We start from the raw sequence: 27,749 nt of genomic DNA, 5'->3' as shown, positions 1-27,749 counted from the left end.
GCCGGGACATATGTCGATGCACGCAATCTGGATAGCAATGCACATGCAGGAGCATATAGCTAGCCTATAGGATAGGCGATCTGACTCTGCAAACTCACACAGAGTGACTGCCCACTCAACAATGGTCATCACTATTGCACCCCATTAATGTGTGGTTACAATGGGACACACTTCCCATCTGTCCACATCTATAGCACCGATATGTGTATATCACCACCAGCTCACAAGTGTGAGGCAAGTGAGATTGCACACTACATCAGTACAAAAAGAATGATTGTCACATTTCAATAAAATTAGCGTGCACTATAGTGACAATCCAGATCGTCAGTCGCAGTCCCGCTAGTCTCCACACAATGGTCACTATCACAATCTTGTATCCAAGGTCATTGGGCGGCTCCATCCAGTATATAGACAAAGGCTCATCAAGTTCATCAAAAGTCATCTAGGATAAATGAAAATACCATCAATATACATTGGTAATCTAATCAGACATATTAGCACTGTTACATGTCTCCTATCCCAGACAGGGCGGTCAAGGACCCCCACGTCGGCGAGCGCAGCACCTATCCATCACCCACATAATTCCCATCTACATTCGGCATTAAGGCCATCGGGCTTAAGTGTATGTAGCCTATGGATCCACATGATCTCACGTTGCTTAAGTAATCTTTCCCTGTTACCTCCCCGTTTCAGCGGGGGTATGTGATCAATCACCCTAAATTTGAGATCTTTCTCACCGTGCCCTGCCTCAATAAAGTGCTTAGGCACAGGGAGATCTCTCCTCTTTTGCCGAATCGAGTACCTGTGATAGTTCATTCTGGTCTTGACCTCACAAATAGTCTCCCCTACATAGAAGAGATTGCAGGGGCAGGACAAGAGGTAGATCACAAATGAACCATCACAGGTCAAGAAGTGCCGTATCTCAAATTGTTTCTTCAGTATCGGGTGTGTAAATTTATCTCCTTTTAACATATAGCTGCAGTTTACACAGCCTAAACATGGGTAGCATCCATATTTCTTGCGACCCAGGTAGGTCTGCACTGGGGCTTTGCCCCCAGACACCTCAGCTTTAACTAGCTTGTCCCTCAGACTAGGGGCTCGCCTATAGGACATCAGGGGAGGTACGGCAAATTCTTTGACCTTTTTAAAGTTGCTATGCAATATTGGCCAGTGTTTTTTGATAGCATCTGCTACCTGATAGCTACCCTCGGTGAAAGTTGAGATGAAAGGCACTCTAATCTGTTTATTATTGTCCTTAGGGGTCCTAGATTCAAGCTCATCCAGTTGCCTGTGAACTAGTCTTCTAGGATAACCCCTATTGACAAACTTGTCCGCCATCTGCGACAATCTCATGTCACATATCTTGGGATCTTTAACTATACGTTGCACGCGGAGGAACTGGCTCCGTGGTAAGGTTTTGACCATGGACCGTGGGTGACAGCTCTCAAACTTAAGCAGCTTATTGCAGTCCGTCGGTTTAGTGCATAAGTCGGTCACCAGTACCGGACCTTGTTTGATCACCATGGTATCCAAAAATTGGACCTGCTCGGTGGAGTACGTCAGAGTAAACTGTATTTCTGGGTCTATTGCATTCAAGAAGGTGTGAAAATTGGCCAACTCACTTTCAGTGCCGTCCCAGATGACAAAAACATCGTCTATGTATCTCCACCACCCTCGTACCAAGCCGAAGTGGTGGGACACATAGATGTGTTCAGCCTCAAGGCCCGACATGAAAATGTTGGCGTAGGTCGGCGCCATATTCGAACCCATTGCGGTTCCCCGCTGTTGTAGGAAGTAGCAATCCTGGAAGGCAAAATAGTTGTACCTTAACACTACACCGAGCAGGTCCAATATGAACTCCCTACATTCATCACTGTACTGGGTGGAAGCCAGACATTTCCTGACTGCCTCTACACCCCTATCATGGTTGATAGAGGTGTAAAGGCTCACCACATCAAAAGAGACTAGCAGAGTCCTAGCCGTCACTTCTACATTAGCAATCCTATTCAGGAAGTCACCTGTGTCACGTATGTAGGATCTGGCTTCAACAGCAAACCTTCTCAATATCTTATCCAAGAAGATAGCTATGTTGGAAAACACAGACTCCCTCCCGGAGACGATGGGTCTCCCCGGGGGATTTTGTATACTCTTGTGAATTTTAGGTAACACATATATCAATGGTGTTTTGGGATGTGTTATCAATAGATACCTGTAGAGAGCTTCATCGATCAAACCTCCTACTTTTGCTCTATCAAGTATACTAGTGATAACCTTCATCACATCAAATTTAGGGTCATGATTCAGCTGTCTATACACCAGGGGGTCTCCCAGCTGTCTCTGTATTTCTGAGACGTACCATTGGGTGTCCATCACAACAACGGCTCCCCCCTTATCGGCCGGTTTGACTGTGAGGGAGCCGTTGTTGCAAAGTTCACCCAATGCACTTATCTCGGCTGACTTCATATTAGGATGTTTAAGCCCTCTTTCAGACATAGAGTCTTTCAAATGCTCAATATCAGACCTCACTGCATTGATAAATGCGTCTATAGCTGGACATTTAATCTGTGGTGTGAAGTCACTCTTAGTGTATAAACCCACACCACGAAGAGAGAGTTCACAGCCTTGCTCAGTGTCGCCACCCATCATATGCTGGTCATGCTCCGAAAACCACACTTTTAACTTGATGCTTCTGAAGAATTTTTGCAAATCTACTTCAAGCTGATACCAATCAACTCCCACTGCAGGGCAAAAGGTTAACCCCTTGGATAGGAGCTCCGTTTGTGCATCAGTCAAAACATGGGAAGATATATTTACCACTATGGATTCCTTTTCCTTAGTGGTCGATTCCTTACATTCCGTTGTTCTTTTTCTCCATTTGTATTGTCTCTGTCCACCACGTCTGGTCCTTTTGGATCCATGGCAGGACCTAAAAAATCATCTTGCCGCTGTGCAATATGTATAGCACCATCATCATTGGTAGATGCCATTCTCCTCCTAGGGTTGGTGTAGCTTTTTTTATTACCACTGGGGTTACCATAGAACGGTTGTCTTCTTTGGCCTTTGGGATCTTGCCAGGTATACACATTGCCCCGTCGGTAATCCTCTTCATCACGTAACCATTTACGCCGTTTGATAGCCTCCTGTTCTCTCCTGAATTTCTCCAAATAAGCAGAGCAGTTGGTTAAGTAGGTGTCATAGTCCTGTACAGGGAGAGCCTCTTTAAGCTTATTGACAGCTTTATCAAGATGCTCCCGTATACTGCCCAATTCATATTGCAAAAATTCCAGGTTCAACAGTATCACATCCAGGGCATATTTATTCGAAATCTGTGTGAATTTTTGTGCAAACTTACTGTCTGCTGGAAACAGGCTCGGCTTTAGCTGGGAGCGCATACCCCTTGGTATTCTATGCGACTTGTAATATTCCGCTAGGGTTGCTAAATGTAACTCCATTGAAGCCAGCCTTTTACCATCAGCCTCATAGCCTTTCTTAAGCTCTGTGATAGATGGGGTGGATAGAAACGTGCAATCGCTCACCAAATCGTGGAGGATCCTCTCCTCATCCTGTCTGGTATAGGAGAACACATCAAGCGGGTCCCTCTCAGACGAATCATGCATTTTTTCAGTGCTAAGCTGCTAAGTCCTTATATAAAAAAAACAGATAATGCAGCAGCACAGTCAGATGTGATGTACCGGGTGCAAAGTCCCCACAGAGGTCGGCTCTTCCTCCACGATATATATCAAACGAATGATGAGGCAGCACTTCCAGTATGTGGTGAACGGGTGTGGACCCCAAACTTTATTCAAGCGACGTTTCGGCCTGCTCAATGAGGCCTTTCTCAAGCTAAATAACAGTGCATATGACAGGGTATATATACCCAACAATCAATACAGATCAATTACAATCAGTGATTGGGCGTGACTCCACGCCCACGCTGTGTCGGGGGGCGTGGCCAGTGATGTCTGGCTCGGCGCATGCGCATCGTCGGCGGGGGGACGCCAATGCCGGCGGATACCAAGTGTCATAGTGTGGTGAGCTCTGTCCTTTGCTTTTAACTTATGATTAGGTACAGCTGTACCAACTATTGATGTTTTTAACCCCATATGCACCTAACACTTTCTGCACAGTGTCCACTATGGGTAATAATGTATTGAATAGAGAGGGATACAATTTCTAGTTTATAATTGAAGCACAGAGATCTACCTCTATTTTTCTGTTTTGATACTATTATGAACACTTATGAAATGTTTGTACGTCTGCAACATGAGAATGTTTATTATACACCTATGTTATGTATTCATATGGTTAATGGTCACGTGACTTGACTGGAGTCACGCCCAATCACTGATTGTAATTGATCTGTATTGATTGTTGGGTATATATACCCTGTCATATGCACTGTTATTTAGCTTGAGAAAGGCCTCATTGAGCAGGCCGAAACGTCGCTTGAATAAAGTTTGGGGTCCACACCCGTTCACCACATACTGGAAGTGCTGCCTCATCATTCATTTGATATATATATATATATATATATATATATATACAGTACAGACCAAAAGTTTGGACACACCTTCTCATTCAAAGAGTTTTCTTTATTTTCATGACTATGAAGGCATCAAAACTATGAATTAACACATGTGGAATTATATACATAACAAATAAGTGTGAAACAACAGAAAATATGTTATATTCTAGGTTCTTCAAAGTAGCCACCTTTTGCTTTGATTACTGCTTTGCACACTCTTGGCATTCTCTTGATGAGCTTCAAGAGGTAGTCCCCTGAAATGGTTTTCCAACAGTCTTGAAGGAGTTCCCAGAGATGCTTAGCACTTGTTGGCCCTTTTGCCTTCACTCTGCGGTCCAGCTCACCCCAAACCATCTCGATTGGGTTCAGGTCCGGTGACTGTGGAGGCCAGGTCATCTAGCGCAGCACCCCATCACTCTCCTTCATGGTCAAATAGCCCTTACTTTCAAAGTTTTCCCAATTTTTCGGCTGACTGACTGACCTTAATTTCTTAAAGTAATGATGGGCACTCGTTTTTCTTTACTTAGCTGCTTTTTTCTTGCCATAATACAAATTCTAACAGTCTATTCAGTAGGACTATCAGCTGTGTAACCACCTGACTTCTTCTCAACGCCACTGATGGTCCCAACCCCATTTATAAGGCAAGAAATCCCACTTATTAAACCTGACAGGGCACACCTGTGAAGTGAAAACCACTTCAGGGGACTACCTCTTGAAGCTCATGAAGAGAATGCCAAGAGTGTGCAAATCAGTAATCAAAGCAAAAGGTGGCTACTTTGAAGAACCTAGAATATGACATATTTTCAGTTGTTTCACACTTGTTTGTTATGTATATAATTCCACATGTGTTAATTCATAATTTTGATGCCTTCAGTGTGAATCTACAATTTTCATAGTCATGAAAATAAAGAAAACTCTTTGAATGAGAAGGTGTGTCCAAACTTTTGGTCTGTACTGTATATATATATATATATATATATATATATATAATCATAGGTTATATAATCATAGCAGCTTTATGGGTTTCTAGTCTTTCATCATTGCATACATATATTGACTCAGGTAGGCATTTTGTTACAATGTTGTCAGAACTTCTTTTTATCTGATCACTTATGTCTCCTTCACCAATTGAGTGATAAATTGTAATCAGCAGCAAAGCCTTCTAAGCACATACCTTACTTAAAACAAACACTTTCAGAAGCTTTTTATCTCCTGAGGATCTTAAGCAAACCTCTTGTGCAGCTCCTCATGAATGGACAGACCAGCAAAGGACCAACATCTTCTTTCGATTTCATGCCTTCATGTTTTGTAGTTGTATGTACACTTCTTAATTCAAGTGATAGCAACTCAAGAACTCTTTCTAAGGCCCAGGTTATGGTATCTCAGATTCTTTCATAACAGGGTCTTTTTTACTGATTTTTTTTTATAAAGTTCCTATAATATTTTCCTCTTAAGCAGAAAGTGAGAAATGTGTCTCAATGACCTGTTGTTTTCAGGGCATCTGTTAGCATTGCCGGAAAAGTGTGAAAGTAACCTAATGCATGCTTGGCAACTGAAGGCATTTGTGTTAGTCCCATGTTCACATGTGCCCGCATTGCTGAGAAAAATGGATGACCTGTTGCATGTGTGCTTGGCTGCTGAAGGCATCCGAGTTGGCTTCATGGTCATATTGCTGAGAAAAATTATGTTTTAATGTATCCAAATGAGCCTCTAGGAGCAACAAGAACGCTGCTCTTGCACTTCCAAGAGGCTCAGCTCTCTCTGCAACTGCTGCACCCTCCGCACTTTAAATTAACAGGCAGTATATAATCCTGCAATTTTCACACTGGTCACTAGGCCTAATGATAATGATTTCCTGTTCTGTAAAGGTAATTTTTGAGTAGCTAATATAATTAGCATTTCAAGCAGAATAACAATGACAAGTAACACCCCTGTATAGATAACACGGATCCTGTTCACTCTGTCTATGGCCCATGTAGCTGCTCTCAAAAGAAAGGAAGTCTTAACTATTTTATGTCTGGTGGTCAGTTTCAAAATTGCAGGATTATATACATTTTTTTGAATATAGCATATTTTTCACCCTATAAGACGCACCTTTTTTTCCCTTCAAAGTGGGGGGGGGGGGAAATATCTGTGTGTCTTATGAGATGAATACTAATAAGTGCTTCCATTATGGATGTGCTCATTAGTGCAGGAGGACCGGGGAGCTGTGCATGCAGAGCTCCCTGTGCAGGCTCTGTACTCGCTACTTCCTGGTCTTCGTCGGCCACAAGCTTTCCTCTGTCCTGCGCACAGCATGAGGAAGTAGGCACATCCTGTGACCTGTGTGGGTCACAGCACAATGTGGCAGGAAGAGCAGAAGCAGCTCTCAGGAGCTGTGGCAAGAAGAGCAGGATCTCAGGAGCAGCAACGGCGTCCGGAGAAGTTGATTTATTTATTTTTGTCTCTGATCTCAGGTTTTCTTTGCATGGGGGTCTTATTAACATGGCAGTCTAATATGAAGTCTGATTGGCGGTCTTATAAACATTGGGGGTCTGATCTGTGGTAGGAATGGGGGTATTATAAACTTTGGGGATCTGATTTGAGATCCGATTGGAGGTCTTATAAATATTGGGGGTCGTATAAACATATAGGGTCTTATCTGAGGTCGGATTGGGGGTCCTTTTAACATTGGGGGACTGATCTGAGGTCGGATTTGGGGTCTTATTATCACTGGGGTCTGTTCTCAGGTCTGATTAACATTGTGGGTCGGATTGGGGCTCTGAGCAGAGGTCTGATTAACATTGGTGGTCTGAGCTGAGCTCTGATGAAAAATATTTATTTTCTTACTTTCCTCCTCTAAAACTTCTTATGGGCAGAAGGGTCTTATAGGGTGAAAAATATGGTGGATAGTGAAGTGGAAAAATAAAAAACCTCCCCAAATCTAAAAAAGTTATCACCTGTCATCAAGATCAACCCCATAAAAACAGGCATACAGCCTGATAGGGTTGATCCAGCTGATTTCAAATGTTACCTGTAAATATCATACACTGCATTCCTAAGAAAAAGTTGTATTCTTTATGCTAATTAGGCCTAGCTCCTTTGTGCACATCAGCTATTTAGTACTGTCTACACCCTTCAGGCCACATATAGTCACATTATATAGTTAATAATTAATAATTCCAGACAAAATGTTGTCATCAGAATCACGCTCACGTTTTCAGGGATCAAAAGTTGAATTCAGATGTTGGCTCTTAAAGTGCAAAAACTGGGGAATTTTACATAGGACATTAATCTTTCACATGGGATATTCCAAAAAGTTAAGATTTGGCTCTGATGAGATTTAAAAAAAAAAAGCAAAATGTTGCAAAATTTCAAGAGCTGATGGTAATACGCACATAGTCAGCAACAACATACAACATGCCATCAATATCAGATAGGTTCAGGTCCCACCTCTGGGACTCACTCCTATCTCCAGAACAGGATCCCCAAAGTGAAGGAGAGTGCACTGTGCTCAACTATTTTTGGAAATCCCATCACGGTGAATGGAGGGTAGCTGCGCATACTGAGCTGCTCACCCTTCACTTTGGGGGGACCGTTCTGGAGACAGTAGAAGTCCCAGAGGTGGGACCTGCACCTATCTAACATTGAGGGCATATGCTACTGATATGTCTTCAATGTCTGAGATGGTAAAACCCCTATGTCAGCCCCAGTTACAGGAGAAATCAACAGTGAAAAAAAAATGAAAAAGTGAAGCAAATGTCCCCCAGAGGTCTTGTATGACCTTATGGGGGACGAAAAGTGTAAAATAAAAAAAATTAAAATAAAGGGTTGAAAAAATAAAATAAAAAAAAGTTTCACATGTAAAAAAGTCCCCAAGTAAGGAATAAAAAAAAAAATGTTAAAAATAGAAAAAATAAAATAAAATAGACATATTTGGTATTGCCGCGTCCGTAAAAACCAGCTCTATAAAAATATCAAATGACCTAACCCCTCGGGTGAACACTGTAAAAAAAAAAAAAAAAACTGTGTCAAAACAAGCAATTTTTGGCACCTTACATCACAAAAGGTGCAACACCAAGTGATCAAAAAAGCGTATGTCCCACAAAATGGTACCAATAAAACCATCACCTCATCCTGCAAAAAATGAGCCCCTACATATGAAAATCTCTAAAAAAATATAAAAACTATAGCTCTCAGAACATGGACACATTAAAACATAATTTTTTTTGTTTCAAAAATGCTATTATTGTGTAAAACTTTAATAAATGAGAAAAAGTATACATATTAGGTATCGCCACGTCCGTAACAATCTGCTCTATAAAAATGTCACTTGACTGAACCCCTCAGGTGAACGCTGTAAAAATAAGTAAATAGAAACTGTGCTTTTTTGGTCACCTTGCCCCATAAAGTGTTATAATGAATGATCAAAAAAATCATATGTACCCAAAAATAGTACTAATAAAACTGGCACCTTATCCCCTAGTTTCCAAAATGGGGTCACTTCTTGGGAGTTTCTACTGTAAGGGTGCATCAGGGGGCTTCAAATGGGACATGGCCATTTCTACTGTAAGGGTGCATCAGGGGGCTTCAAATGGGACATAAAAACCATGTGGAGTTCCTTTTCTTCTGCGCCCTGCCGTGTGCCCATACAGCAGTTTATGACCACATGTGGAGTGTTTCTGTAAACCGCAGAATCTGGGAAATAAATATTGAGTTTTGTTTGGCTGTTAACCATCGATGTGCTAAAGAAAAAATTGGATTAAAATGGAAAATCTGCCCAAAAAGTGAAATTTAAAAATTTGATCTCCATTTTCCTTTAATTCTTGTGGAACGCCTAAAGGGTTAACAAAGTTTGTAAAATCGGTTTTGAATACCTTGAGGGGTGTAGTTTCTACAATGGGGTCATTTCTGGGGGTATCCACTATGTAGGCCCCACAAAGTGACTTCAAACCTGAACTGGTCCTTAAATGAAGTACAATGTGTCACGAGAAAAAAATCTCTGAATGACTTGGATAAATAAAGGCGTTCCAAAGTTATTACCACATAAAGTGAGATATGTCAGTTTTGCAAAATTAGGCCTGGTCAGGAAGGGGGCAAACGGCCCAGATGGCAAGTGGTTAAGAATATTTTGATGTTAAAGAGAAATTATATATATTACAGTTCCAGTAGCATTGTCACCATTAGCTTTGAAGATCTCCTAGATAAAGTATGAAGGAGACATGGTACCTAGAAGTTCTTATTATAAGGCTGACCCTAACTTTTAGAAAGCTGAATGCTCATGTGTCCGACACCTATTCCTCCTCCCCTCCTACACATGAATGCTGTGTAGGGAGAGTAGGGAGGGAGACATATGGGCTACCTCTATAGTATATTTATATCCTTGCCATTTCCCCATTTTTCAGAGTAGCACACAAAAGGAATCTACTTTATGTATATGCGTAAATTCCAATAGGGACACTATGTCATCCTGTCCCCAGGTGGATCAAAAACAGGTGCGTATCTATAAGGGTGCAGACTGAGCTAGCAGCTTTGGTGCCTGAGGAGGGGCTGTACCATGTAAGAAGATAGCAGTACTATAGAGGTTGTTTTACTAGAACAGCTTCACTACAGGGCTAAGATCACTAATGTATCATTTTCTATTAAAGGTGTTCTCCGGGAATTAAGAAAATGAAAATACTTAAATATTACTTTATTATAAATATATTCCCAAATACCTTTCATTAGTTATAACGGCTTGTTTTGTCTAGGGAGTGGTCATTAGGAGAAATAAAATGGCCTCTGTGTTTCTCTTCATTTCCACAGATACAGTTGTGTTCAAAATAATAGCAGTCAGACATCACAAACCTGATCAATCACTGTTTTTGGTAGAAATGATATTTCTACATGGCAAATAATTTACTAGCAGATGTAATAGAGTACTAGAACCCCAACAGACCCAACAGGTATGACATGCATGCTGCTGATTCTGTGTAATTGAATTACTAATTGAAAGGGGCATGTTCAAAATAATAGCAGAGTGGAGTTCAATGAGTGAGGTCATTCATTCTTTTAAAAACAGGTGGAAATTATTGCCTTTATTTAAGGAAGGAAGGCAGCAAATGTTGTACATGCTGGTTACAGTGCATTTCTCTCTGAAATTCTGAGGAAAATGGGTCGTTCCAGACATTGTTCAGTAGAACAGCATACCTTGATTAAAAAGTTGATTGGAGAGGGGAAAACATATAAAGAAGTGCAGAAAATTATAGGCTGCTCAGCTAAAATGATCGAAAATGCATTAACCATTCAAATGTATAGAAGAATAGCCAAAATGGCAAGGACTCAGTCAACAATCAGCTCCAGGAAGATCAAAGAAGGTCTAAAAGTTACCTGTGAGTACTGTTACAATTAGAAGACGCCTATGTGAAGCCAAGCTATCTGCAAGAAGCCCCCGCAAAGTCCCACTGTTGAAAAAAAGCCATGTGCTGAAGAGGTTACAATTTGCCAAAGAGCACATTGACTGGCCTAGAGAGACATTTTGTGGACTGATGAAAGTAAGATTGTTCTTTTTGGGTCCAGTTTGTCAGACGACCCCCAAACACTGAATTCGAGCCACAGTACACTGTGAAGACAGTGAAGCATAGTGGCGCAAGCATCATGATATGGGGATGTTTCTCATACTAGGGTGTTGGGCCTATTTATCGCATACCAGGGATCATGGATCAGTTTGAATACATCAGAATATTTGAAGAGGTCATGCTGCCTTATGCTGAAGATGAAATGCCCTTGAAATGGGTGTTCCAACAAGACAACGACCCCAAACACACCAGTAAACGTGCAACATCTTGGCTCCAGACCAACAAGATTGACGTTATGAAGTGGCCAGTCCAACCCCTGGATCTTAATCCAATAGAAAACTTGTGGGGTGACATCAAAAATGAAGTTTCTGAGGCAAAAACAAAAAATAGAGAAAAACTATGGAATGTAGTCCAATCATCCTGGGATGGAGTACCTGTTTACAGGGGCCAGAAGTTGGTTGACTCCATGCAACTCAGATGTACAGCAGTTCTCAGAAACAGTGGTTATACAACTAAATATTAGTTAAGTGATTCAAAGGAAAGCAAAATCTTCTAACATTTTTCAGTTTATATAGTGAATGTTTGAGTTTGTAAAGAAGAATACAAACACTGCTATTTTTTTGAACGGTCTAATATTCACTCTTCTTGATTTTTTTTTTAGAGCAACAACACATTTGATATATTTTTCTTCATGTTTTGATTTGGAATAGATTGTGTAGTGTTCCCAATGCATTTGTGTGTATGGAAATAAAAGCTATTAGAAGGATTTTGAGCTTTATTCACTTTTTTTAAAACACTGCTATTATTTTGAACACAACTGTAAGTATGAAATGCTTAACATTAATAGTATAGCATGCATAGCTACAGCTTCGTTCACACTTTCATTATTTTTTTCCCATTAGGTTTGTGTTGCTTTTTGATATTCAGCATAGCAGCTGCAATATTCTCTCCAGTAACAAAAACCAAGACCTGACAGCCCCGTTATATGCCAATGGAGAAAAAAAAATAACATCATATTCATTATGTATACTGCAATAATAGAAGGTAATACGTTTAGATTTTCATCAAATCAGACAATGCACATATTGCATTTTTTTTTACCCCTATCTTTTAGGATCAGCATCCCAAGAATGAAAAAAATATATATAATAGACAAAATGAATGGTCATCAGGACTCCATCAGATCAGATGTCAGATCAAATCTTGGGAGTGGCAAGGGCAACACTATTCAGACCACTATCACAGGCTCCTCTTTTAATGGTATGTACCCATGTCTCGCATGTGCCCAGTGTAGTAATGTCACCAAGGGCCCAACTTTTACCCATCCCACGTCAGGGAAAACATATAACATCAAGGGTCATTTTTCATGTCAAACCAATTATGTGATCTACTTAATCAAATGCCCTTGTGGCCTTGGTTATGTAGGCCAGACCATCCAAAAAATCAAGGAGCGTATTTGTCAGCATAAGTCTAATATTCGAACTAAAAAAACTGATGCTCCACTAGTTGAGCATTTCATTGAACATAAACATGCAATTAGCCAACTACGATTTCAGGTGATTGACTGGATTCCTCCCCTGAGAAGAGGAGGCGACCGTCAAGCATTGTTACGAGAGAGAGAGATGATGTGGATTCGCCGCCTAGGTACCTTACAACCTATTGGACTCAATAGGGACTATCTTTTGGATGAGTACTGTCGCCTATATTGCTTTCTGAGAATTTCTAATGTTGTTTTCTTTTTCATTTTCATTTTGTAGGACCGGAATTGTCCAGTAGCGGGTGGAGACATCCACCAAGCACATTCTACGGTCCAAGGACATTCTACGGTCCAATATAACTTCAAGCACTTCATGCGTCTTATATGAGTGACCTATTGTTTATTATGGATGTGGAATACAATGCAGGTGTTGTGCAATATTTTTGTCTATACGTACTGATGGCTCTTTGTAATGGGGAATGGCCATTGAATTATGTATGGTTATATCCATAACTGTATGCAATCATATGGCTATTTTGGTCTTGCTCTAGACATCTTTATCCCTATAAACTGTTGCTCTTCTCAGCTATATGATGAACCCTCCCTGATGCCCTTACTTTGCCATCTTCCAAGATGGCTGCTGGTGGATCACTCTTCATTTGGCGCATGCGCTATTATGTGTGGCCTGTATCTCTTTTCTCATTGTGTAGAGATGCTGCATGTATGCCCTTTTCTCCTGCTTAGCGCCTGCTTATAGTTAATCACGTCGGCCAGGACGTGCAATACTGTCTTTTGGGCTTATTCTGTAGCTAAATCAGACGGTACGATCACGTGACATGCGCATCATATGCTCCATTTGCATGTATACTTACACGCCCATTCTGTGCTCATTGATCCTCCCTACTTTATTTTAAATGATCGGACAGCACGATCACGTGACGTGCACGTCACTTACCTAGTTTGCATATACTAGACACGCCTTCCCTGTGTTTGATTCAGATAGCCCCACAGGCTTGAACCCTTCCTGCATTCCAAGCCTCTGTTTGGTACAGCTCCGCCTATCTCGGCATACATGTGATGTCTATCCACCAATTGGCATCCCCTGAAGGGTATTTAATATGGCGCTCTGCACTCCTAGTTATTGCCGGCAAAATCCAAGCTGTGGTCCTGCTAGTGGTGAGTTTGTGGCTCCTTTGTGATCTCGTCTTATGGCATTTATATAGCATTGCTTCTTCATACAGTTGTAATGCTTTGTTAATTTGCTTTATTAGCTTTTTTTGAAGCTCTTGTCCATTCTCTTCCACTGTTGTCCTTTTCACCAGTTTAGGTGACCTTCTTTTCAGCCTGTCTACAGTGTTGTAGCATGGTACTTGGGTCAGATCTGTGATTGTTCCCCCCGCATGTCTGATCTGACTATCATGCTGCATCAACCTATTTCTTTGCATGGGTCATTATTTGGATATATATCTTTATTCATTCTGCCCTATGTATACGCATTGTTTATATGTCATCAAGCAAGTCACTATGCATATAGTACATGCAATTGAATTATGCCACAAAGCATGTTACTATGTATATGGAAAATACAATTAAATTATGTCTCGCTTTACTAATTATGTCTATTGGAATACTGTATAATCATGTCTTAAAGAATATTCTACTGGTAAAATACTATTTCTTGTATATTATGTTTTGTCAGCCTGATAAAGGGCATATGTTAGCCCGAAACGTTGCAAGCAACTGATGTACCACTGTTTCCGGCGGAAATAATATGAAATAAATTATCACTTATTATTATCATTAACACGGAGTGCTGTCTAAACATTTGTGTGATATCTACAGTTCTTGAGGTGGAGCTACAGAACACAACTCGGACGTGCACCCACCATTGCCAGTCTTAGAAAGAGTGCTGTGGCCCATTTATTTGAATCCATCAGGACTCCATCAGGCGTAGCATGAGGAACAACAGGTTTTTATTCAGAAATAACAGCTCAACATTTGAATGTAACTTTCAATAAGATCAGAATCTCAGCACATCTGCTTCTGGCTTTCTTCTCTCTCAACTCTCTCTCTCTCTCTGTCTGTACATGTGCAGCAAGTCTCCACCACTTCCTGCCTTTTTTTTTTTAGCAGTACTTTATTAACAACATACTATTGTCTGGATCAGGCAAAAGCATAATGTAGTTGTTGCAATACTCAGAATAGTGAGCATTATTCCAACACCCCCACTCACAACATTTATTTATCCTGTTAGTCCCATAGCTGGCTTGAATTTTTCAAACTTTTAGAGTTGCTTTTAGATATCTAAGAACTCTCTTAACAGCGTTCCAGTCTCTTTGATGTGGTTTGCTTATGTGTCTGCAGAGAATTCCAACTGTTGCTGTGATATCTGGGCAAGTTGTGTTTGCTACATACAATAGTGCCCCACTGCTTGTATGTAACTTTGTGGGTTTCCATGTTTGAATTTGATGAAGGGATTAAATTTCCTCATCAGTGGCTTTAATCCATTTCTGTCTATTATATGTAGGTAATTGTTGCATTTCTTCCCATGACTGTGGCTCTGACTCTAGAAGTGTCTTGACCATGTAAAATAACCGTTGAACTGGGAAGCCTATGTTTGATCTAGTTCATCTTTTGACTTGAAGTTGATCTGGTACTTCTGTTGTTTCTTCAGCTGAAGACTTCAGATTTCTGTATTTTTTTCCTGGTTGTGATTGCGATTGGATTGCGACTGAAGTTTTTCTTGCTTAGGATGAACTACGGTATTGGTGTGACATCATGAAACTTGAAGGACAGATGACTCTCCTCAATTACTACATTTCTACTTATTGTTATCTTGTTTGTCTCTGGGTGAAGAATTCTGTAAACCTTTTGAGATTCACTGTAGCCTACAGGATACCTTCCTTGGCATGGGATTCCCATTTGGTACATTTTCCTTTGAGAACATATACAAATGCCTTACTTCCAAATATTCTTATATAGTGTAGTTTGGGCTTCTTGTTCTATTGCTTATAAGGTACTTTCTCAGTAGCGTTACTTTGTAGTCTATTTTAAATATAGCAAGCTGTCATGATTGCTTCAGCCCAATATGTTGTTGGTAGATCTGCATCAAAACAGCATACTTCTTTCTTTCTGCAACACCATTTTGTTCAGAAATGTATGGTACAGTAGTCTGGAATAAGACTCTACTTCTCTTTAAAATGTTTTTTGTTTTCTTACTTATGTATTCAGTTCCATTGTCTGCACGTAGAATCTTTGGCTTTTTCCCAAACTTGTTACTTACTTCAGGGACATATTCTTCAAGTTTCTCTGGATCTTCATTTTTGCTGTGAAGCAAATAAACAATGATATACCTTGAATAATCATCAATAAAAGTGAGAAAATATATTTTCTTGCCAGAGGTGAGCTTACTTATTGGACCACAAACATCTCTGTGTATTAGGTCAAGTAGCTGCTCTGATCTTGTGGCACTATTTTTAGGAAATGTTTTTATGAACATTTTCCCTTTTAAGGCAGTTTTTCGATTTCATCATCTAATTACATTGTTCTATTTTAACACCTTCAGCAAGCTGGTCTTGAACTAGCTTTCTTATTGCTTCTGCGTCTCTATGTGCAAGACATCTGTGCCATACATGAACACAATCCTTGTGCTGTTCTTGTTTGGAAGTACACACACTTTCTTTGCATTTTAGTCGATATAGTTCATCTGTAATTTTTCATTCTGCAAGTGTGTACCTTTGTTTTGAGATTATGCAATGGTCATTCTTAAATGTGACTTCATTGCCCTGTCCCGTGAGTTTCTTTACAGACAACAAATTGCTTTCAAGACTAGCTTTACTGTAATCCTTCTGCTTTGTATTGGAGAAACCTGACAATTAATGTAGCCATCTCGTACTCTTTCTAAAGTTATATACTGACCATTAGCTAGGATCACTTTCTCTGTCTTACTTTGGTCAAGGTTAGAGAAGAAGTTTTCAGTCATTTGTCATATGACTAGTTGCTCAAGAGTCTATACACCTTGCATGGTTTGGTGTACTTGAATTAAAAATAAATGCGGGTTAGTCAGCACATCCACGTCGCCATGGCTGAAAGCACAAAAGCAAAAACAAACACAATGCAAGAACACTCTGAAAACACAAATTATAAAGTAAATAGAATAGTGCCATACTCACTATAAAAAATGTACCAAATTTGAGATTCTTGGAAAATACATTTTGTACAAAATTATACCATTATACACCTACAACATTTTCAGTGACATTCAGTTTCCCAAATTGGGATAGAGCGCTAGAAGATAATACCCCCTCTTTCCCAAATAACAGCATATACTTGAAGTTTCTTGGTGTGATATATATTATTGAATTTATCGACACTATTGAGTCATATGAATATAGTGTTGATCATATCTACCACAATATATGTGATTGTAATGTTGTATATTATTGCTACATTGTTCTTATAAATTTTATTACTTGTATTTTATGGGGATATAATAAATATTTTCTGCACATGTCAATTTGGTTGCCAAGTGTATGAGTGCTCGCTCATTACTCTATTACTACATTTGCCTTTAAGAGAGGGTGGGGTGATTCCCTCTATATGAGCTTGCAGCACCATACCTTAACTACTTGTTAGTGAGCCACCACAACCTACCACAAAATTATTTGTGCTTGTTCACCATTGACAAGGCGATCTCTTTAGGACAGGAATCTACACTAAATACTACCTCCTCTGGTGCCACAATTAAATCTCCATTAAATTCAGGGAATGCATACTGAGCCCACTCTGTATTCAACCTCTCCTGGTGCCAAATGGCCTCCAATAAAAGCTGGGAGAGCAGGCTACAGCTTTATATTTGCACTAATTAAAATCAGCCTATGGTGCTGACTGGTTAGTTTAGAATGCATGACAAATGGAATCAGCCACACCACCAATGCAAACTGCAATAAAATTGGGGGTTAGTCAGCACATCCCACTGTGCAGGTGCAAGTCGTATGACTCCATCGCTCTCATTAAGAAAAACAAAATCTTGCAGGTATGATGATACTTTTTAATGGCTAATAAAAATAGGCACTGATGATAGTAACATAGTTTATAAGGCTGAAAAAAAATCTGTCCATCCAGTTATCCTGCAAGTTGATCCAGAGGTAGGCAAAACAGCCCCTGTGAGGTAGATGCCAATTGTCCTCACTTTAGGGGAAAAAAATCCTTCCAGACTCCAATTAGGCAATAAGAATAACTCCCTGGAGTAGTAGTAACTATAATATGTAATATTATTACACTCCCAAAATACATATAGGCCTCTCGAACTATTTTAGTGAACTCACCATCACCACCTCCTCAGGCAGAGAGTTCCATAGTCTCACTGCGCTTACTGTAAAGAATCTTCCTCTATGTTTGTGTACAAACCTTCTTTCCTCCAGATGATGTCCCCTCATCACAGTTACAGTCCTGGTGATAAAAAGATGATGGGAGATTTCTCTGTACCCTGATATATTTATACATAGTTATTAGATCTCCCCTTAATCGTCTTTTTTTTATAAAGTGAATAACCCTAATTTTGAAAAATCTTTCAGGGTACTGTATTCCCTCGATTCCAGTTATTACTTTAGTTGCCCTCCTCTAAACCCTCTCCAGCTCTGCTATGTCTGCCTTGTTCACAGGAGCCCAGAACTGTACACAGTACTCCATGTGTGGTCTGACCAGTGATTTGTAAAGTGGCAGGACAATGTTCTCATCACGGGCATCTATGCCCTTTTGATGCAACCCATCAATTATTGGCCTTGGCAGCAGCTGCCTGACACTGGTTTTTACAGCTTAGTTTGCTGTTCACCAAAATCCCTAAGTCCTTTTCCATGTCAGTGTTACCCAGTGTTTTACAATTTAGTATATACGTGTGACTTGCATTATTCCTATCCATGTGCATACCTTACATTTGTCAGTGTTAGGGTACATTCACGTTTGCAGAGGATTCCAGCATGCAGTTGCCGTAACTGCCTGCCGGATACGGAAATCCGTATGCAAACAGATAGCATTTGTTTCCAGACAAATGCATTGAAATACTGGATCCGTCTCTCTGGTGTCATCTGGAAAAACGGATCCGTTTATCTGGAACACTTAGTACTGGATCCGGCATGTGTTCCGGAATTTTGGCCGGAGAAAATACCGCAGCATGCTGCAGTATTTTCTCCGGCCAAATACTGTGAGAGGGACTGAACTGAAGACATCCTGATGCATACTGAACGGAATGCTTTCCATTCAGAATGCATTAGCATAAAACTGAAGCGTTTTCTTTCTGGTATTTCTGTGACGGAACTCAATCCCGGAAAACTTTAATGCTAGTGTGAAAGTACCCTTAAACCTCATCTGCCACTTCTCTGCCCACGCCTCCAATCTATCCAGAACCCTCTGTAGCAGTATACTGTCCTCTTCCGTATTAATTACTTTACATAGTTTAGTGTCAACTGCAAAAATTCATATTTTACTGTGCAAGCCGTCTACAAGATCATTAATAAATATATTGAAGAGAATAGGACCCCATAATGACCCCTGAAGTACCCCACTAGTGACAGTGACCAAAGCATGCCTCTTCTAGCATAAGTAACTGCCCACACCCGAACTCTTTGCCGCCGCCCCCCTCTGCTATGTGAAATCTCACGCAGGCGTAGTACCGCAGACTGCCTATGTAGAAGCTCCTGAGGGCAATAGCTTTTAAATTTGTCACTGGGCTCGGCGCATGCCCAGTGACACATTTGAAGCTGTTGCCCTCAGGAGCTTGTACATTGTGCAGGCAGTCCGCGGTACTGCGCCTGCGTGAGATTTCACATAGCGGAGGGGGTCGGCGGCAAAGGGTTCGGGTGTGGGCAATTACTTATGCTGGAAGAGGCATGCTTGGGCTCTAAAGGAAGGCGGGCTGGGAACTGTACAGGGGAGTTACTGGGCTCCAGAGAAGGATAATAACGCCCTTCTGGGCACCTTGGACACCCATTTGCATAACATATAAAGTTGATTTTATCGCTAATGAAACCATGAAACTTAAAATGAAGACTACAGCTGGAAATTAGGTATTTTATTATACATGGCAGTAGTAACACCTTAATATGCTCAAACCAGGTGACAGATTCCCCTTAAAACCATATTAAAGGTTATACTATAATAAATAATATAATATCATATAATAATAAGGCCTTACTATATTGAGAATAGTGTTTTTTTTTCTAAATTATGAAGAAACCAGTAATATTTATTAACTTTCTAAAAAACATTATTCTCAATATAATAAGAACATAGACTTTTCTTATAGGATAAATGTGAAAGAAAAAAAAATTCAAAGTCTCTCCTAAGATGCAAAACCAACTGTTCAAACTGCTTTAAGCTATAGCATTATCACATAAGAATGCATGTTTTTTTTCTATACTTATAAGTAGGGATGAGCGAACCCGAACTGTATAGTTCGGGTTCGTACCGAATTTTGGGGTGTCCGTGACACGGACCCGAACCCGAACATTTTCGTAAAAGTCCGGGTTCGGGTTCGGTGTTCGGCGCTTTCTTGGCGCTTTTTGAAAGGCTGAAAAGCAGCCAATCAACAAGCGTCATACTACTTGGCCCAAGAGGCCATCACAGCCATGCCTACTATTGGCATGGCTGTGATTGGCCAGTGCACCATGTGACCCAGCCTCTATTTAAGCTGGAGTCACGTAGCGCCGCACGTCACTCTGCTATGATCAGTATAGGGAGAGGTTGCAGCTGCGACGTTAGGGCGAGATTAGGCAGATTAACTCCTCCAAAAGACTTCATTCTGTGATCGATCTGCAGCTGTGGATCATTGAAGTGCTATTATTGACTTGCTCACTTTTTTGAGGCTGCCCAGAGCGTTTTTAGATCACTTTTTTTCTGGGGTGATCGGCGGCCATTTTGTGACTTGTGGTGCGCCAGCACGAGCTATCACCAAGTGTATTTAACCATCGATAGTGTGGTTATTTTGTGCTATATCCTACATCAGCTGCAGGCTGAGCCTGTGTCACCGAAGTGCATTTAACCATCAACAGTCTGGTTATTTTTTGGCCATATACTACATCAGCTGCAGGCTGAGCCTGTGTCACCCAAGTGCATTTAACCATCAACAGTCTGATTATTTTTTGGCCATATACTACATCAGCTGCAGGCTGAGCCTGTGTCACCCAAGTGTATTTAACCATCGATAGTGTGGTTATTTTGTGCTATATCCTACATCAGCTGCAGGCTGAGCCTGTGTCACCCAAGTGCATTTAACCATCAACAGTCTGATTATTTTTTGGCCATATACTACATCTGGTGCAGGCTGAGCCTGTGTCACCCAAGTGCATTTAACCATCAACAGTCTGATTATTTTTTGGCCATATACTACATCTGGTGCAGGCTGAGCCTGTGTCACCCAAGTGCATTTAACCATCAACAGTGTGGTTATTTTTTGGCCATATATTACATCAGGGGCAAGTTGAGCCTGTCACCCAGCGCCTAAAAAATAGACCTGACATTTCTATTCAACCAAATCTGTACTGTTTTAGCTGGTCAAGTTATTTGTATTGACCGTAAAAGCACACTTTTTTTTCTGGGTTGAAAAAGCATTCCCAAATTTGCCATTCTCAAAATAACTAGTTTCTGGTATTTGAGGCCTACTTGAAATCTATCCCAAAAAGAAAATCTTACATTGAAGGTATTGATAGTGTCATTCAGAAAAACCTAAGACACACGCTAGCGTGCTGATAGAAGTGTGATTCTGTGATTAAACCTATACCTGTCACACAGCGCAAAAAAAAACAGGTCTCACATCTCTATTCAACCAAATCTGCACTGTTTTAGCTGATCAAGTTATTTGTAGTGACCGTAAAAGCAGACCTTTTGTTCTGGGTTGAAAAAGCATTCCCAAATTTGCCATTCTCAAAATAACTAGTTTCTGGTATTTGAGGCCTACTTGAAATCTATCCCAAAAAGAAAATCTTACATTGAAGGTATTGATAGTGTCATTCAGAAAAACCTAAGACACACGCTAGCGTGCTGATAGAAGTGTGATTCTGTGATTAAACCTATACCTGTCACACAGCGCAAAAAAAAACAGGTCTCACATCTCTATTCAACCAAATCTGCACTGTTTTAGCTGGTCAAGTTATTTGTAGTGACCGTAAAAGCACACTTTTTTTTCTGGGTTGAAAAAGCATTCCCAAATTTGCCATTCTCAAAATTGTGGTGAACGGGAACAATGAGGAAAACATCTAATAAGGGACGCGGACGTGGACATGGTCGTGGTGGTGTTAGTGGACCCTCTGGTGCTGGGAGAGGACGTGGCCGTTCTGCCACAGCCACACGTCCTAGTGAACCAACTACCTCAGGTCCCAGTAGCCAGCAGAATTTACAGCGATATTTGGTGGGGCCCAATGCCGTTCTAAGGATGGTAAGGCCTGAGCAGGTACAGGCATTAGTCAATTGGGTGGCCGACAGTGGATCCAGCACGTTCACATTATCTCCCACCCAGTCTTCTGCAGAAAGCGCACAGATGGCGCATGAAAACCAAGCCCATCGGTCTGTCACATCACCCCCATGCATATCAGGAAAACTGTCTGAGCCTCAAGTTATGCAGCAGTCTCTTATGCTGTTTGAAGACTCTGCTGCCAGGGTTTCCCAAGGGCATCCACCTAGCCCTTCCCCAGGGGTGGAAGAGATAGAATGCACTAACGCACAACCACTTATTTTTCCTGATGATGAGGACATGGGAATACCACCTCAGCACGTCTCTGATGATGACGAAACACAGGTGCCAACTGCTGCGTCTTTCTGCAGTGTGCAGACTGAACAGGAGGTCAGGGATCAAGACTGGGTGGAAGACGATGCAGGGGACGATGAGGTCCTAGACCCCACATGGAATGAAGGTCGTGCCACTGACTTTCACAGTTCGGAGGAAGAGGCAGTGGTGAGACCGAGCCAGCAGCGTAGCAAAAGAGGGAGCAGTGGGCAAAATCAGAACACCCGCCGCCAAGAGACTCCGCCTGCTACTGACCGCCGCCATCTGGGACCGAGCACCCCAAAGGCAGCTTCAAGGAGTTCCCTGGCATGGCACTTCTTCAAACAATGTGCTGACGACAAGACCCGAGTGGTTTGCACGCTGTGCCATCAGAGCCTGAAGCGAGGCATTAACGTTCTGAACCTTAGCACAACCTGCATGACCAGGCACCTGCATGCAAAGCATGAACTGCAGTGGAGTAAACACCTTAAAAACAAGGAAGTCACTCAGGCTCCCCCTGCTACCTCTTCTGCTGCTGCCGCCTCGGCCTCTTCTGCTGCTGCCGCCGCCTCGGCCTCTTCTGCTGCTGCTGCCGCCGCCTCGGCCTCTTCCTCCGCCTCTGGAGGAACGTTGGCACCTGCCGCCCAGCAAACATGGGATGTACCACCAACACCACCACCTGCGTCACCAAGCATCTCAACCATGTCACACGGCAGCGTTCAGCTCTCCATCTCACAAACATTTGAGAGAAAGCGTAAATTCCCACCTAGCTACCCTCGATCCCTGGCCCTGAATGCCAGCATTTCTAAACTACTGGCCTATGAAATGCTGTCATTTAGGCTGGTGGACACACACAGCTTCAAACAGCTCATGTCACTTGCTGTCCCACAGTATGTTGTTCCCAGCCGCCACTACTTCTCCAAGAGAGCCGTGCCTTCCCTGCACAAACAAGTGTCCGATAAAATCAAGTGTGCACTGCGCAACGCCATCTGTGGCAAGGTCCACCTAACCACAGATACGTGGACCAGTAAGCACGGCCAGGGATGCTATATCTCCCTAACTGCACACTGGGTAAATGTAGTGGCGGCTGGGCCCCAGGCGGAGAGCTGTTTGGCGCACGTCCTTCCGCCGCCAAGGATCGCAGGGCAACATTCTTTGCCTCCTGTCTCCTCCTCCTCCTACTCAGCTTCCTCCTCCTCTTCTTCCACCTGCTCATCCAGTCAGCCACACACCTTCACCACCAACTTCAGCACAGCACGGGGTAAACGTCAGCAGGCCATTCTGAAACTCATATGTTTGGGGGACAGGCCCCACACCGCACAGGAGTTGTGGCGGGGTATAGAACAACAGACCGACTAGTGGTTGCTGCCGGTAAGCCTCAAGCCCGGCCTGGTGGTGTGCGATAATGGGCGAAATCTCGTTGCAGCTCTGGGACTAGCCGGTTTGACGCACATCCCTTGCCTGGCGCATGTGCTGAATTTGGTGGTGCAGAAGTTCATTCGCAACTACCCCGACATGTCAGAGCTGCTGCATAAAGTGCGGGCCGTCTGTTCGCGCTTCCGGCGTTCACACCCTGCCGCTGCTCGCCTGTCTGCGCTACAGCGTAACTTCGGCCTTCCCGCTCACCGCCTCATATGCGACGTGCCCACCAGGTGGAACTCCACCTTGCATATGCTGGACAGACTGTGCGAGCAGCAGCAGGCCATAGTGGAGTTTCAGCTGCAGCACGCACGGGTCAGTCGCACTGTGGATCAGACCCACTTCACCACCAATGACTGGGCCTCCATGCGAGACCTGTGTGCCCTGTTGCGCTGTTTCGAGTACTCCACCAACATGGCCAGTGGCGATGACGCCGTTATCAGCGTTACAATACCACTTCTATGTCTCCTTGAGAAAACACTTAGGGCGATGATGGAAGAGGAGGTGGCCCAGGAGGAAGAGGAGGAAGAGGGGTCATTTTTAGCACTTTCAGGCCAGTCTCTTCGAAGTGACTCAGAGGGAGGTTTTTTGCAACACCAGAGGCCAGGTACAAATGTGGCCAGACAGGGCCCACTACTGGAGGACAAGGAGGACGAGGATGAGGAGGAGGTGGAGGAGGATGAGGATGAAGCATGTTCACAGCGGTGTGGCACCCAAAGCAGCTCGGGCCCATCACTGGTGCGTGGCTGGGGGGAAACACAGGACGATGACGATACGCCTCCCACAGAGGACAGCTTGTCCTTACCTCTGGGCAGCCTGGCACACATGAGCGACTACATGCTGCAGTGCCTGCGCAACGACAGCAGAGTTGCCCACATTTTAACGTGTATGGACTACTGGGTTGCCACCCTGCTGGATCCTCGGTACAAAGACAATGTGCCCACCTTACTTCCTACACTGGAGCGTGATAGGAAGATGCGCGAGTACAAGTGCACGTTGGTAGACGCGCTACTGAGAGCATTCCCAAATGTCACAGGGGAACCAGTGGAAGCCCAAGGCGAAGGCAGAGGAGGAGCAAGAGGTCGCCAACGCAGCTGTGTCACGCCCAGCTCCTCTGAGGGCAGGGTTAGCATGGCAGAGATGTGGAAAAGTTTTGTCAACACGCCACAGCTAAGTGCACCACCACCTGATACGGAACGTGTTAGCAGGAGGCAACATTTCACTAACATGGTGGAACAGTACCTGTGCACACCCCTCCACGTACTGACTGATGGTTCGGCCCCATTCAACTTCTGGGTCTCCAAATTGTCCACGTGGCCAGAGCTAGCCTTTTATGCCTTGGAGGTGCTGGCCTGCCCGGCGGCCAACGTTTTGTCGGAACGTGTATTCAGCACGGCAGGGGGCGTCATTACAGACAAACGCAGCCGCCTGTCTACAGCCAATGTGGACAAGCTGACGTTCATAAAAATGAACCAGGCATGGATCCCACAGGACCTGTCCATCCCTTGTGCAGATTAGATATTAACTACCTCCCCTTAACAATATATTATTCTACTCCAGGGCACTTCCTCATTCAATACTATTTTTAATTTCATTTTACCATTATATTGCGGGGCAACCCAAAGTTAAATAAACCTCTCCTCTGTCTGTGTGCCGGGGCCTAAATGTGTGACAGTGGCCTGTTCCAGTGGTGGGTGACGTGAAGCCTGATTCTCTGCTATGACATGAATACAGATTCTGCGCTGACATAAGGCCAGATTCTCTGTTACGGGACCTCTCTCCTCTGCCTGGGTGCTGGGGCCTAAATGTGTGACAGTGGCCTGTTCCAGTGGTGGGTGACGTGAAGCCTGATTCTCTGCTATGACATGAATACAGATTCTGCACTGACATAAGGCCAGATTCTCTGTTACGGGACCTCTCTCCTCTGCCTGGGTGCCTGGGCCTAAATGTGTGACAGTGGCCTGTTCCAGTGGTGGGTGACGTGAAGCCTGATTCTCTGCTATGACATGAAGACAGATTCTGCGCTGACATAAGGCCAGATTCTCTGTTACGGGACCGCTCTCCTCTGTCTGGGTGCCGGGGCCTAGATGTGTGACAGTGGCCTGTTCCAGTGGTGGGTGACGTGAAGCCTGATTCGCTGCTATGAAATGAATACAGATTCTGCGCTGACATAAGGCCAGATTCTCTGTTACGGGACCTCTCTCCTCTGCCTGGGTGCCTGGGCCTAAATGTATGACAGTGGCCTGTTCCAGTGGTGGGTGACGTGAAGCCTGATTCTCTGCTATGACATGAAGACAGATTCTGCGCTGACATAAGGACAGATTCTCTGTTACGGGACCGCTCTCCTCTGTCTGGGTGCCGGGGCCTAAATGTGTGACAGTGGCCTGTTCCAGTGGTGGGTGACGTGAAGCCTGATTCTCTGCTATGACATGAATACAGATTCTGCGCTGAAATAAGGCCAGATTCTCTGTTACGGGACCTCTCTCCTCTGCCTGGGTGCCGGGGCCTAAATGTGTGACAGTGGCCTGTTCCAGTGGTGGGTGACGTGAAGCCTGATTCTCTGCTATGACATGAATACAGATTCTGCGCTGACATAAGGCCAGATTCTCTGTTACGGGACCTCTCTCCTCTGCCTGGGTGCCTGGGCCTAAATGTGTGACAGTGGCCTGTTCCAGTGGTGGGTGACGTGAAGCCTGATTCTCTGCTATGACATGAATACAGATTCTGCGCTGACATAAGGCCAGATTCTCTGTTACGGGACCTCTCTCCTCTGCCTGGGTGCTGGGGCCTAAATGTGTGACAGTGGCCTGTTCCAGTGGTGGGTGACGTGAAGCCTGATTCTCTGCTATGACATGAAGACAGATTCTGCGCTGACATAAGGCCAGATTCTCTGTTACGGGACCTCTCTCCTCTGCCTGGGTGCCTGGGCCTAAATGTGTGACAGTGGCCTGTTCCAGTGGTGGGTGACGTGAAGCCTGATTCTCTGCTATGACATGAAGACAGATTCTGCGCTGACATAAGGCCAGATTCTCTGTTACGGGACTGCTCTCCTCTGTCTGGGTGCCGGGGCCTAAATGTGTGACAGTGGCCTGTTCCAGTGGTGGGTGACGTGAAGCCTGATTCTCTGCTATGACATGAAGACAGATTCTGCGCTGACATAAGGCCAGATTCTCTGTTACGGGACCTCTCTCCTCTGCCTGGGTGCCGGGGCCTAAATGTGTGACAGTGACCTGTTCCAGTGGTGGGTGACGTGAAGCCTGATTCTCTGCTATGACATGAATACAGATTCTGCGCTGACATAAGGCCAGATTCTCTGTTACGGGACCTCTCTCCTCTGCCTGGGTGCCTGGGCCTAAATGTGTGACAGTGGCCTGTTCCAGTGGTGGGTGACGTGAAGCCTGATTCTCTGCTATGACATGAAGACAGATTCTGCGCTGACATAAGGCCAGATTCTCTGTTACGGGACCGCTCTCCTCTGTCTGGGTGCCTGGGCCTAAATGTGTGACAGTGGCCTGTTCCAGTGGTGGGTGACGTGAAGCCTGATTCTCTGCTATGACATGAAGACAGATTCTGCGCTGACATAAGGCCAGATTCTCTGTTACGGGACCTCTCTCCTCTGCCTGGGTGCCGGGGCCTAAATGTGTGACAGTGGCCTGTTCCAGTGGTGGGTGACGTGAAGCCTGATTCTCTGCTATGACATGAAGACAGATTCTGCGCTGACATAAGGCCAGATTCTCTGTTACGGGACCTCTCTCCTCTGCCTGGGTGCCTGGGCCTAAATGTGTGACAGTGGCCTGTTCCAGTGGTGGGTGACGTGAAGCCTGATTCTCTGCTATGACATGAATACAGATTCTGCGCTGACATAAGGCCAGATTCTCTGTTACGGGACCTCTCTCCTCTGCCTGGGTGCCTGGGCCTAAATGTGTGACAGTGGCCTGTTCCAGTGGTGGGTGACGTAAAGCCTGATTCTCTGCTATGACATGAATACAGATTCTGCGCTGACATAAGGCCAGATTCTCTGTTACGGGACCTCTC

Source organism: Bufo bufo, chromosome 3 (assembly GCF_905171765.1).
Source record: "Bufo bufo chromosome 3, aBufBuf1.1, whole genome shotgun sequence".
NCBI classification, from domain to species: domain Eukaryota; kingdom Metazoa; phylum Chordata; class Amphibia; order Anura; family Bufonidae; genus Bufo; species Bufo bufo.
Note: the sequence above shows the minus strand (reverse complement) of the source record.